Here is a 12,139-nt window from a genome sequence, read left to right as displayed (position 1 = left end):
CAACTCCACTTTTTCGTGAGTTTGCCGGTCAACAAGAAAACCAATTATGACCGTGGTGATAATGGAGGTTTTACCTGTGGTGCCAAATTGGCAACCTCCGCCTATATTTTCAGGGTTGTTGAATCCAGCCCAATTAGCTATGAACAGAAGAGCCAGGACATTTTTTGGCTTTGGACAGACTATGTTTTGCCAAACAAAGGTTTCCAGGCAGTGTTCTTACACCACACACACATACACAGAATAAAGGTTGCCACTGCTGTAAAGTTAGAGATTATACATAAAAGTGTCAACTGACTCCTGGGGCAAGCATTTACCCCCACACACACACACACTCTCTCTGACTGCAAATTCCACGTGTGAGATGTGTGTCGTGTTGTGGAGGCACTACACACTTAAGATGAGCAGTGTGAACTGTTACCACATGCCTGTCTGCAGATATCTAGAGGACGCATCATGCAGGACCCTGTTGAGACAAGCATAGCAAGTCTAAAACAGGAGAAACCTGTTGGATGCTGCATGCAGGACCCTGTCTGAATATAGCATTGATTTGTGTATATCGATTTTGCACTGCCTTACAATTTAGATATTTAGTGGCGGACACTCATATCCATAGTGACTTATGGAGCAGTTAGAGGCGCATCAACAGATTTCAAATATTTTTCTCTGGGATTTGAAGCAGCAACCTTTCTGTTACAGGCACAAAAATACATACTATTCTGTTAGATTCCCACCCATACCTCTGGACACACGTGAACACACCTGACCTCAGTTCAGTATTTCAGGGCAGATTAGTCTGTATCCTGCTCATATCTTGGAGTGAAAACAGATATTGAAAGTGTCTTTTTTGGTATGTTCTGCTCCAATTCCAAGATATGTTCTGCTCCAATTCCCTGGACAAATAAAGTAATATCCACTTTGCTGTTTGAGAATGGATGAAGTCACATTCTACTGTTACTTTTTTTTTTCTCAGCCTTTGTCAGAATTACTGGTAAGATTTCCTTTTTCTACCGGGAAAAAATATTTTATGGTTATGGTTTATGGTTATACAACTTTTAATACATCTGGTATGGTTTATCAAAATCATGTCTAAATTTCTTTTTAAATGAACCTCCCCATATATTTTTTACCATTCAATAAAATCTTTGAAGTGCAAGTTGCCTTTTTCCCAAAACAATCATGTCAATAAATATTGATTAACAAAGCAGTCATTCCTATGAGAACTCAATAATGCATTTTAAGCCTACGAATCTGGGTTTGGATGGTTTCTAAAGGATACATAAAATGCGGTTTGAGCTAGTCCAGAAGGTGACACTGCCAGCTACCTCAGTGCTGCCCCTATAGATAAAATACTGCATATTAAAGGGGCAGTACACCGACAGAATCACAAATCTTGAAACTCCTACATTTGGTGGAAGACTACACTATCAGTGGGCAATATACAGTGGGGAGAACAAGTATTTGATACACTGCCGATTTTGCAGGTTTTCCCACTTACAAAGCATTTAGAAGTCTGTCATTTTTATCATAGGTACTCTTCAACTGTGAGTGACGGAATCTAAAACAAATATCCAGAAAATCACATTGTATGATTAAGTAATTAATTTGCATTCAGAAATACATCAGAAAAGCAGAACTTAATATTTGGTACAGAAACCTTTGTTTGCAATTACCGAGATCATACGTTTCCTGTAGTTCTTGACCAGGTTTGCACACACTGCAGCAGGGATTTTGGCCCACTCCTCCATACAGACATTCTCCAGATCCTTCAGGTCGCTGGGCAATACAGACTTTCAGCTCCCTCCAAAGATTTTCTATGGTGTTCAGGTCTGGAGACTGGCTAGGCCACTCCAGGACCTTGAGATGCTTCTTACGGAGTCACTCCTTAGTTTTTGAGGGGAGCCATCCTCCCCTCAATACGGTGCAGTCGTCGTGTCCCCTTTGCAGAAAAGCATCCCCAAAGAATGATGTTTCCACCTCCATGCTTCATGGTTGGGATGGTGTTCTTGGGGTTGTAATCATCCTTCTTTTCCTCCAAACACAGTGAGTGGAGTTTATACCAAAAAGCTCTATTTATGTCTCATCAGACCACATGACCTTCTCCCATTCCTCCTCTGGATCATCCAGATGGTCATTGGCAAACTTCAGACAGGCCTGGACATGCGCTGGCTTGAGCAGGGGGACCTTGCGTGCGCTGCATGATTTTAATCCATGACAGCGTAATGTGTTACTATTGGTTTTCTTTGAGACTGTGGTCCCAGCTCTCTTTTTTTTTTTTGCACGTGACTTCAGTACTCTCCAGCATTTGAACTCACGCCAGCATTTGAACAGTCACCTTGCTAGGTAATTAAGGAACACTACATGCATTGCAATGCAAGCTTCTCTCGTTGACTCGAATTCTAAGAGCTGCAAAAGTTGGTTAATTTATAACTGTAGCTAGCTAGAAAACGTCAGCTAACCGCTAGCAAACGTCAGCTGCCCGCTAGCTAACAAATCGTGACCAGTAATTCAGTGCAGTAAAAAATTAATAAACTATATAAAATGCATACAACGGGGAACGTAACTTCTAGAAAGTTTTTGCAATGGTTTTGATCGGTAGTTGTCGCTAATATAATTGTTTTTTGTGTATTAGTGTTGGCTGTCTGTTGGTACGTAAGTAACACTTCTTGTCTCGATTTGAATGCTTTCTACCTGGTTAATATCATAGTATGGTCTTGAAACAATTACAATCAGGAAATAAAGTTTTAAACACTGTTTGAGCTAAATGTGAGTAAATAACAGCGCGGTCTGACCAGTCATTGTTACGTTACTTGTAGCTAGGCATGCTAATGGTACGTTCTAAACATGACCAATGTGATTGTACGCTTCAGGGACCACTCTAGATTGATCACACTGGTGTGATCGTACGCGCCAAAGGGTTAATGCAGGTAATGAATGGAAAACAGGAGGGCTTCTTTAAAAAAAACTAACAGGTCTGTGAGAGTCGGAATTCTTACTGGTTGGTAGGTGATCAAATACTAAATGCAAATTAATTATTTAAAAATCATACAATGGGATTTTCTGGATTTTTGTTTTAGATTTGGTCTCTCACAGTTGAAGTATACCTATGGTAAAAAATTACAGATCTCTACATGCTTTGTAAGTAGGAAAACCTGCAAAATCGGGAGTGTATCAAATACTTGTTCTCCCCACTGTGTCTATTTACCTTGATTTTTTACTTCTTAGCGGACCTATTCTGAAATCAGGAAATTGTGGAGTAACGCTAAGACAATGTCATATTGTATAACGCCTAAAACAATTACTGTCACTCCAGATCAACAAATGACAGAACACAATTATATCTATATTGTCATGAAAATTTACCATATTTATTTTATTTACATTTCCTTACTTACACAGTGCTCCTTAAGATGAATATCTTTCACCAACTACCTTGATTCAAAGCAGTTTTCTCCTCTCTTCCAGTGTCTCCTTGCTTGTAGTCTAATAACCCTCCTTGTGCATTGCCATAGCAACCCGATTCACACAGATTTGAATTACACCCATTTTTTTACCAAATTCTTTTACCCTTCCAGTTTTGTGAAATCCAATAATGGCCTTGTCTTGTCGCAAAAACTCAGTCACAGCAGAGACTGAAATCTCTCTCTTCTGAAGCACAACCTGCCAACCTTGACCAGGAAAAATAAGCAACTTCATATTTGGTATCACTATGGGGATCTTATAGGGGATATTAGTCCTAAGTGATTATCCCTAAGAATACATACTCTTTACTGGTGTCTGCATGCACCTCCTCTTCAGATGAAAACATGTAACAGCCAGGGAATGTCAGTACCCATCACAGCACTCACATTTAGAAAATGATAATTCTGCCGGCTGATCAACCATTTTGCAGATGTGGACATTGGTACCTGGAGAGCAACTGTGCTCCTAATTCAAGATTATCTTTCCATATGCCCTTTGTCCATATGGAGAGAGACTTGCCTCTTGTTAATCTCACCAGAATGAGTAAACCGTTCTTGTTCAGATGTGGACATATGAATAACACCTGGAGTGTGCCATTTCTCTTTCACATTGCACTTCTAATCTCATAGATGGGACAAAGAAATCCCCTTGTGGATATCTGAGGAACAAGAACCAACTCATTTTGTGGAAACAATCTCCCAAGGATAATAAAACTTCACCAATCCTGGGTAGAGCATAGCCCACATCTAGCTTTACATAATCACCAAACTGCATTCCCATTGGTGTCGACCACTTGGTTTAGGTTGCTCCTGTTTTAGACTTGCTCTCCTTGTCTCAACAGAATTGTCCAACAAATGTTACACTGCACAAAAAATATAAGGGAATACTGAAATCACTCATCAGGTCTCGATGAACAAAATATATTAGTTCAAAATCTTTACTGTACACTGTGTAATTTGTTGAGAACAAAAATGGCGTACCAATGGTCAGTAGAAACCAAAATCAACAACCAAATGAGGGCTGGAATACAAACTCACACCGTAAATCAAAGTAAACAATAGAAATTACAGGCTGTTCCAACTTGCATGAATTTAATCACAGCAACTCATAATGTGACTCAGTAGTGTGTATGTCCCCCACGTGCCTGTATGCATTCCCAACAATGTCTGGGCGAACCTCCAAGGATATGCCTCCACAGACTATCTTGATATGCCAATCAAACTGCATGGTGCTGGGCTGTTGAGCACAGGTCTCACTAGAGGACGTTCATGCCACCCTCATGGAGTCTGATTCTGACCGTTTGGTTGAGACACAGCAAATCTTCTTGAGATGGCACGCAGGGATGTGTCATCCTGGAGGAGCTGGACAACCTGTGCAACCAGAATGGGCTGCAGGTACCACCTCATGCTACCAGTAGCATGAGGCAGTTACAAGGACACTGGCAAAACTACAAGGACACTGGCAAAATCCCCTTTTTGGGGATTGTCTTGCTGTTGCCTCTCCAGTGCACCTGTTGTCATTTGAAGCTTTTGCTTCCTAACTGGACAGAGTGATATCCCCGGAGTTTAATGCACTTGGTGTTTTACTGTGATGATTACGTGTTCCCCTTAATTGTTTTGAGCAGTGTATATTCCTTGCTAACTTCTAACAATGAAATGCAGAAGAAAATCAGGAACATTTATTGCTGGCACAGTATCTATTTTAACTATTGACAAAAGGGATGTCAACAGACCCGGTTCTGTTTTTGGGTCAGCCCAGAATGTTTTGCGAGCTGAAATGAACGTATGTGAGGCAGTGTCAATGAAGCGCAATGAAAGCTCTTGTGAAAAGAAACACAAATAGTTAGAAAAGGTTACAGGGTGTGGAAACCTAACACAGATGATACCACTAATAATGTTTAATTGTTCAGATTTACAGAATGCTGAAGTTTAGTTTGTATGGTTTTATTTAGACAGGCAAGGATGATATTTTTAAAGTGCTGTCCACACTTCGGGAGGAGGGTGATGTATTAGGACAACGAATTAACCCTCAACCAAACTACACATCCCATTGCAGGGCCAGGGGGTGTAGGTAATATGGTGGATTGTCAATAAACATGCATGAGTCATTCATTAAAGGTGAAATAACACCAACTATGTTTAGGGGGTCCAGCATTTGTATGCATTTTCAATGAATTTGTTCTCACATTTCAAAACCTTTTATTTGCAATACATATTGCTAATTTCAAAACTTTCAGGTTTTATTTTTACTTCCAAAATAAATATTTTTGTTTGCAATAATTGTGTTTGTTGTTAATGACAAGCTAGTCATTCCACAGGGCCAGGCACACCAACCAACCACTGAGCGACAGGCAAAACATGCTTACATTCCTCTTCTCAGATGTGGCATGCATCAAACAATGCCTGCTGTTATAATTCACTACTATAATTTGGTCACTAGATTGCTGCTGGATGCAATTTATTCCACATCTGGGAAATTTACATTATAGAGTAGGTCATTAATTGTGTTTTTTTTTTTGCTATTCTTTGTCAAACGCACCAACAATTTTGGGGGGAATGTCCCATGAGTGTGATAAGTGTCATGAATTTGGAGGCCTGTGGTGCGTGTACACACACACACACACACACACAGACAAACCTGTTTTTAAACTAGAGCTTCACTTTGCTCTGCCTTTTCACTCTAGGATAATTCTTTACATTCTAGTCTCTCTCCTCAATTCACCTCTTTCCCTTTCCATATTCCCTCCCATCACTCTTCTGTCCCTCTTGCTTCCCTTACCTTAGTCATTCTCCTCCTTTCCTCTCCCTCTAATGAGGCCGCATTCCCTTTGTCCTCACAGTTCCATTCTTGCAACAAAGAGGTGAGTATCCCACCAGGCACAAGGTCTAGCACTTCAACTATTTATCGCCCCTGTCACTTAAACCCTGGTTCAACGTAGTCCGTTTAACTTTGCAATGGAGACCCCTTTGTAGGACAGCAATTTGGCTGGTACGAGAGAGGTCACATTCCAAAAGTCATCCTGCTTTCTAGTGCACACCTTCAGACCAAAGCCCAATGTGCCCCAGTCAACAGTAGTGGACTTAAAATAAAGTGAAATATTTCCTGATTCAAAGGGTTAATGGCCATGACGAAAGTATGTGCGTTTGTGCAGAGTGCTGGTTTAAATATGGTACTGTCCCATCCTGGCACAGCAGAATTTCCTCACACAACGCAAATATAAGCGTTTTTACATGTAACCGCTAGAAGCGGGCCATCAACATTTCCTAGTTTTAAGCACATCACAAAATCTAGAATACAAGGTGTGAACGATTGGAGGATGACACAGCATTTTTCTGAAAGAGGGACTGGTGGAACTACAAGAAACAAGTCAACCCAGACCTTGAAATGCAAATACTCTGTTTCCCCTTTATATAGTTATTTTCTTTACAAAATAATTCAGTCCAAAGTCATTGGCGCAAAACAATACCACACCAGCATAGAAGCATGTCATTTTCCTCTTAACGCAAAATGATCGAACACTAAATTATACAGGTTACTTACAGGTTGCTGGAGGTTGGACTTGATAGAGCAATTTCCATTAGGCCTAACTGTGATTCTAAGAGAGAAGAGAGGTCAATAAGGATAACAACTTTTTCTAAACCAAATACTAAATTAGGACAGCCAAAGGAGGCGCCATCTCCTAGCTGGCTGCCAGTGACCTGGTACACAGCATTGGCTCATTCATCCATGGTAGTGTCAAACTCTCAGTTCACTGGTTCCCCCACAAACTGTGTAATGATGCCTGCTTTACAGGGGATGAGGAGAACAACAATTAACACTAGAGCCGAAGTTGTTTGACTGCCTGGTACTCATGCCAGGCTGGGCTGCTGCTGGGTCTAGTGTTCTCAAATCGTTGATGAAGGATTTTGAGGCTGATTCCTTGACCTATCAATTTGATTTAATCCTCTGATTTTATTGTTTATTTATTAGGGAAACGGCCAGTGCCATGCCAGCCATTACATTATTATGTTCAATGTATTTTAGTTCTAGTTAGTTCATTTCCACGTAATTTTTCAATCCCCTGTGCTTAGTGATTTCACCTGTCTCGTTTGCCCCTGATCATGTTCCTATTTATTTCCCCCAGTTCCCTGTGTTTCTTGTCCGTCATTGTGACGTTGCTGTTTGAGACTTTAGTTTTTGAGCCTGTTGTTATTAAGCCTTGGTCCATTAAGCCTTGTTATTATTCAAAGTCCTTGGTCCAACTAACTGCGCCTGTGTCCTGCTACCTCCACAAAGTTACAATTAGGTTACTTATAAGTTTAAAGTTTCACAGGTTTATTTGTAAAAGGCACCGAACAACACAGCTTCATCCTGCACAATGAAATTCTTGTGACATGGCACCCCTCAACTATGTATGAGAGTTCAGAAGAAGCATAATATTAATAATAAAAGAAAGCAACAATATTCATAAAACTGGACGCTAGCAGCAGTTTAAGAAAGAGTACTATAAACTAGCAGCAATCTGGGTAGTATTATTTATATAGTAGCTGTCTAGGTAGTATTATTGAATATTTAGATATGGCAGGTATGGCAGTAATATACATAAGTGTGAACTAGCAGCAATTGGTAGAGTTATTGAATATTATGGATACATATGTGTGCAGTAAGCTTATGAATGGTGGCATAGCACACTACAACTACGTAGTGAGAATTAAGATGAAAAAAAATTTACACACAGAAAATAATATATCAAGAGGATAAAGCAAGAATATACATAACACGTCCCCAGAGCTATAGGTGGAACACTGTGCCCTGAGCTTAGCACGGACATTACCATTTATCCAGGGCTTTCTGTAAATGGTCATGTAAAAGGGTGGGCGTCCGCTAGTCCATTTATTACTCCATATAGGACTTCCAGTGAGCATGTATTACTCACCTGCGGGGGTATATAGACTGCTGTGATAATAGCTGAGCTTTATTCCCGCGGAAGGTAGAAGGGCTGTATCTTTACAGACAGTAGCTCCAGGTCTGGTGAACAGTGTGTATTATGGTTAACTCGCGCTGAGGAACGAAAATACTGCAACTTTCGTGCCCCAGCAAGAGTTAACCATAATGCAGACCCCTCTGACTTACTTTTACCTGACATTTTCCTGCCGGTAGATAGAAAAGCTAGCATGGTTGATGCACGAGTCTGGCACAGCAGGATCCAGCCATGATACAACGAATGCTAGCACACAGCAGTTTGCAATGTCCTGTTGAATGTTAATCTGTGCTTGTTGTTTTTTATTGTTTGTCTGTCATTTTGAAATATTGACTTGCTGCTGCCTATCTTGCTGCTGACCCAAATATTATTAGTCAGTCCAGGGTTGAAATAAGAAGTCTTCTGGATGGCAGCATATGTTGCTCCGAAACCAGTATACTCTATATTGTTCAGCATTAATGGTGCCTTCACAGATGTGCAAGTCACCCATGCCATGTGCAATAATGCACCCCCATACCATCACAGATGCTCTGCTTTAGAACTGTGTGTTGATTACAGGTTGGATGATTACAAGTTGATTACAATTTTGTCCGGAGGACGCGGCGACCATGATTCCCAAAAAGAATGTCCATTTTTGATTTGTCCGACCACTGCACAGTTTTCCACTTCGCCCCAGTCCATCTTAAATGATCTTGGGCCCAAAGACGACGGCAGCGGTTCTGGATTTTGTGTATATATGGTTTCTTCTTTGCATGGTAGAATTTTAATTTTGTGGACTCAGAAATGTACTGTGTTCACAGTCAATGACTATCGGAAGTGTTTATATAACAGCCATCCAATATTGGTTTTCAGCCTCGTCCCTTGCATACAGGATTTCTCCAGATTCTCTGAATATTTGAATGATTTTATGCACTGTAGATGATGACATCCCCAAACTCTGTTACGTTGCAATATTACGCTGAGAAATGTTATTCTTCAATTGTTGCTCTATTTGCCCGCGCAGTCTTTCACAGAGTGGTGATCCCCTCCCCATCCTCACTTCTGACAGACCCATCCTTTCTGGAATGATCTTTTAATACCCAATCATATTACTGACCTGTTGCCAATTGACCTAATAAATTGTGTGATATTCCACCAGGTTTAGTTTTCTTAGCATTACACAACTTTTTCCAACCTCTGTCCCAACTTTTTTGAAACATGTTGCTGGCATTAAATTCAAAGTGGGCATATGTTTTTCAAGAAACAATAAAGTGTTCCAGTTTCAGCATTTTATATGTTGTCTTTGTACTATTTTCTATTGAATATTGGGTTTAAATGCATAATGTTGCATTCTGTTAAAACTGTATGCAGCGTCCCAAAATGGAAATGAGGTTGTACGTTTCCACCATATTAATGGAAATGTACTGGTAAACTGAGCAGCCATGAAATATCCCTTTAAACAGAAATATATTTTGTAGTGTCGTGATGCCATTTCTGTTGATAGTAAAGTCCACCAGACGTTCTCACTCTACCTTCCGGGAGAGGGGGAAAAACAGTCTTAGCAATGGGAGTAAAACATTTACATGGCATTACAGCCATGGTTGTAGTCACATCATTAACCTGCATTGGGAGTCTGTTTTAAAAACAGGATATTTTGCTGGAATCGGATTTGAAATAATAATACCACAGGTTTTTGTTAAATCCTATTTGTTATTTAAACCTCAAGTCTGGAAGAATGCAGCGGAAGTGGGAAAGAGAGAAACAGAGAGAAGAAAGAAAATAAAGAATATAAAAGCCACATGTTGTTGTTTTTAAAACATTTTGACAGCTCTGTTTTCTTTTTTAGGGTCACCTGTCTGACCATGTCAGCAATTGTAATGACCTGTCATTAGGTCTTATAACCTGCCACTCTCTCACTCAACTCTATTAAACTGGTCTCAGCTCTTTTCTGTCTTAGTTTTGTCTCAGCTTTGTCTTATCTGAGTCTAAACCCTGTTTCAGCCCCATAGCCAGAGGATAAGGGTGGGACAGTCATAAGCTTGGTACTGTAGATGAGAGGAATTTTAATCTGAGAACACTGGGCTCCCGAGTGGCACTTGTACGAAACAAGGAGCAAAAATGAGAACATGAGAGTATACTCGGACCAGAGAGGAGGAAAAAGAAAGAGAATCTAAGTGGATTGCAGATCTGCACTGGAAAATAAATGCTTCCTCAAAAATAAGATGGCAGCTGATAACTACACCGCTCCAAACAATTAAGGTAACACATAATCATCACAGTATAACACCAAGTCAATTAAACTCCAGACATATCAATCTGTCCAATTAGGAAGCATAAGCAATTGTGAATCAGTGTCACCTGTTTTGGTGCAAATGAAAGTGACAACAGGTGCACTGGAGAGGTAAAAGCAAGATAACCCCCAAACAGGAATGGTTTTGCAAGTGGTGGCCACAGACAATCGCTCTCTGCTTATTCTTCCTGGCTGATTCTTCTCTAGTTTCACGTTTTGCTAGTGTGCTTGTCACTACTTGTAGCATGAGGCAGTACCTGCAGCCCATTCAGTTTGCACAGGTAGTGCAGCTCCTTCAGGATGGCACATCCATATGTGATGTCGCAAGAAGGTTTGCTGTGTCTCCCAGTTCAGTCTCAAGAGCATGGAAGAGATACCAGGAGGCAGACGTTACACGTGGAGAGCTGGACAGGGCTGTAGAAGCGCATCAACCCAGCAGCATGACCAGCATCTGTTCCTTTGTGTGAGGAAGAACAGGAGGAGTACTGCCACAGCCCTACAAAATGACCTCCAGCAGGCTACTGGTGGTGCAGGACAATGCCTGGCCTCATGTGGCTAAAGTGTGTAGGCAGTTCCTGGATGACGAAGGCATTGATGCCATTGACTTCACTGTTAAAACAAGTGTATTAAAATGTTTTTTTACACTTTTTTGTTTTACAGTGTATTCATACATCAGTTATTACTATTTTGAATGTACCAAAGTCTACCAGACACAATGTTGGCAAAAGTATGTAAGAGCCAGAGCTCTGCTTTGTCTGAAATCACAAAACAGTTTATAAAGCTATGGTTGGCACACAAACACGACCATAATCCCCAAAAACATTCCAAACACTGTACATGAATAACAAGATGGCACAAAAAACTAAGCTTTTCCACCTTCTTATCAATTATAACAAACATAAACATTAACAACATGAAAAGCCGCAAAGCATACTGGGATGTTGATAATAAAAAGAAAGCAAAAAGAAATACTTCTTATTTATATAGTTCATTTTTGTAAACAGCTAATCAAAGTCTGTGGAAAACCAGATATTTCTTGTGTTTCCTCATAACAGACTTTTCCAGTTATTTTTTCAGGACAAATATTAAATGGTTTTATGTCTAATTAAAAAAAGATATTTTACTGTTATTGTGAAGTACAACAAATTACATTTAAAGTATTAAAGTAAATTACAGTAAAATATCATTTATTTTTTACAGTGTGGCCCTCATGTTCCCCAGACCTGAATCCAATTGAGAATCCCGCAGGATTCAGGTCTGGGTGCATCTGACGCCACCATGTAGTGCCACAGCCTGTCTAGGAGCTCACTAATATCCTGTTCCAGGTCTGGGAGGATATCCCCCAGGACACCATCCACCATCTCACCAGGAGCATGTCCAAACATTGGGAGTGCATACAGGCACATGGGGACCATACACACTACTGAGTCACATTATGAGTTGCCGTGATG

The sequence above is a fragment of the Esox lucius genome, chromosome 23 (genome assembly GCF_011004845.1).
Source record: "Esox lucius isolate fEsoLuc1 chromosome 23, fEsoLuc1.pri, whole genome shotgun sequence".
Lineage (NCBI taxonomy): Eukaryota > Metazoa > Chordata > Actinopteri > Esociformes > Esocidae > Esox > Esox lucius.
The sequence above is the reverse complement of the archived record's forward strand: the minus strand, read 5'-3'. Positions refer to the sequence as shown.